This window comes from Aplysia californica, unplaced genomic scaffold (assembly GCF_000002075.1).
Source record: "Aplysia californica isolate F4 #8 unplaced genomic scaffold, AplCal3.0 scaffold00244, whole genome shotgun sequence".
NCBI classification, from domain to species: Eukaryota; Metazoa; Mollusca; class Gastropoda; order Aplysiida; family Aplysiidae; genus Aplysia; species Aplysia californica.
In genome coordinates, this window is record NW_004797514.1 from 834,203 (window position 1) to 837,351 (window position 3,149).

A 3,149-nucleotide genomic window follows, 5' to 3' on the forward strand; every position below is an offset into this window, starting at 1 on the left:
TCTCTCTCTCTCTCTCTCTCTCTCTCTCTCTCTCTCTCTCTCTCTCTCTCTTATATCTGTCCATGATTGGCATATCTTCAAAGCTTTGAAATTGAAATTATGCAGATTTAATACCCCTTGCAATACGGTACAGCTATTTGTTAAAAGACAGGACCTCCGAATTTAAAGTTCATCTCCGATAGGACATAGTCAAATGAGCACATTCGTGTGAAATGCCTTTCCCCAAATTCGCAACAAAGCTCAAGCCCAGCATTCTCTCAGTTATCCGGCCCACGTTGAAAAAAAGTTTAGTGATTCCTTGTCCCAGATATTTATTGTAAAAGTCTGAGATTACAGTACAGATGCTGGTCTTGGCGTCAGGCCAATGTTTCATAAAGCTAGGAAAGTAACAACGACACTGTGTTCAACATTATCATAATAGGGCTTTTTTTTTTATTGAAGCGGTCCAACAAGATCTGAACATATCACGTCAAAATGTTGATGCAGAGACATAATTTTATAATGATATGTACATAAAAGCAAAACAGACAGTTTGAATACGGGAATGCATTGATAATGTTGGGTTGTAACAATTTTGAAGACAACAATTAATGCAAAATTAAAATAAATAATCCCACTTCATTTATCCCCGTGAGGGGAATTTGGGTTGCAATAGTAATCGTGCATTTATACATATTATAAATAGCTAGAACATACGGGTACTTATACACACAAATGTAGGCCTACCTACGAAGAATATTCTATTAAAGTTACCAATAAAAAGACAATATCCCACAAAAACAGACAATCTTACAAACACACCGTTACTGGTCGCCAGTGAGCAACCCCAGAATTACAAAGTTCTATCAGCTCAGTACATCATCATCATCCAGTGCCAGATCTGCGACAGACATCGGCGATCATGGTTTTCCATTCATTCCTTTGCTCGAGTGCTGTAAAAAAAAAAAAAGCTACGTTTCCCTGATCTTTCCCTGTTACCGATTTGTTTAGGTTCCCTAAATATGTTGTTCTGGGCCTACCCCTGCCTCGCTTGCCCTCAATTTTGCCAGTGAAGGCTAGGAGTTCAAGACCCTTATGTCCCAAAACTGCATTTGTCGTTTCCTGATTGTTTTTAATATTGAGCGTCCCACGTGGGCTTCATCAAGCACTACCTCATTTGATTTCTTTTCCTTCCACGATACTCTTAGCAATCTCCTAAGAAACCACATTTCTGTTGCTTCTATTTTATTTTCACTGGCTTTAGTGTACATGTGCCTAGTTTTGAGAAATTTGACGCCAAAGATTTTGATTTTCACATCATGTCAATATCTTTCGAAAGCATATCTTTGAATATAATCTTGATTAACGACTTCGGGTAATTTTACGATTTTGATAGAGTCAATAGAACATTCTGTTGTTGTTGGGGTTTTTTTTATCTAATGGTCTTAGTAACTCAAAACGGCCAAAAATGTGAGATAGAACTGTATAATTCTGAGGTAGCGGTACCCAGCGACCTGTATTTGAGCCAGAGTGACTGTGTCTTGCTCAAGTTAATACACTCCAATGTCCACCCGCCTAAACGGAGTGTCACCGTCTTTTGCTTGACAGTAATGAGAGTCGAAACTCACTAACTAATCACTTGGTCATTTTATGAATATTAATTAAGAGCATAATACTCAAATTGATACACGAAAAAATTTACACGAATGTGACCCAAAAAATCAATTTGAGGGAGTGGATAACACGAACTGTGATGGTGGAGGTATTTGGGATGAAGATACTGGCAGCAACAATAGCGACAACGACTACACCAACGATGATGATGATGATGATGATAACAGTGATGATGATGATGATGATAATAGTGATAGTTCTTGATGAAGCCCAAACGTTGAACCGTTAAAAAAATACTATGATATTCCCCAGGAAAATCAAAGTCTCCATAACAATATCATGTTTTCTTATACTATGAAACAATTATGAGGATGATTAAGATGTTGGTGGTGGTGGTGGTTGTGATGGTAATAATGGGATGATGATGATGATGATGATGATGATGATGATGATGATGATGATGATGATGATGATGATGATGATGATGATGATGATGATGATGATGGCAGTTGTAGGTTGCCTCCCATAATGATAATACGCGAAAAAAACAACAACCACCAAGACCCAGAAAGCGATGTCCACTTGTGTCCTTTAATTTGGGACAGGAGGTTTTCTGTTTGTTTGTTTGTGTGTTCATTTGAGTGCTTGTTTGTTTAGGAGGGTGGGGGGTTGGTTGTTTTTTAGGGGAGGGTATGGCTCTTTACTTCTTATCTTGTGTCATTTCAGAGATGGACGTCCTATTCGGAGTTCCTGTCTCTTAAATAAACTTCCATTTGCAGTGTTGAAAAGGACGTTTAACTCATACTCATATCACATATTAACACGCTAGAGACGTACGCCTCCTCCTCTTTGACCGTCTTGGAAATCACGAGATGTAGTTCAATCTGTCTCCGGGGTTTTATGCATTCCGCATAATGTAGCAAAATTTGATTATTTTTTTGTGTGTGCATAATTTCTTATTTTTTCCCTTATCATTCTATGCTAAAATTAACAGAATCGTATAATTTCACATTTTAGGGCTCAGTTTGCATAATTTCAGATTTTAAAATTATTTTTTTTGCATAAAACCACGGGGACAGGTAGTTAGAAGTGTCTCCAATTGGACTTTTTGACAAATGTAAGCGTATTTTACGCACCCCCCCCCCCAAAAAAAACAACAACAAAACAACAACAACAACAACAACAACAACAAAAACGAAAAAACGAAAAAAAAAAAGAAAAATCGACACAATTCACAATTGTTTCGATAATTTAAGAGGTGGGCTTCTTCCCTGCCAGTCAGAGCAAACTCAGAATGAGAAGGATATAACGTCCAATGCAGCAGAAAGAGCGAGATACTCGATAAAAAAAATTCTCCCCGCACGTGAATCGAACGAGTGTCTCCCGTGTGTGACGTGACGTGCCTAACCGCTATGCTATGCCATAAGCACCGGTCAACTGAACGTTTAACGCCAATGTCATTTTTGATAACTTCGAGTTGTCCTCCGCTGCACCGTATCTAATATTAATAGTAATATGGTAAAATCGGTAGAAGGAGATTTGAATGTGTGTGTCTG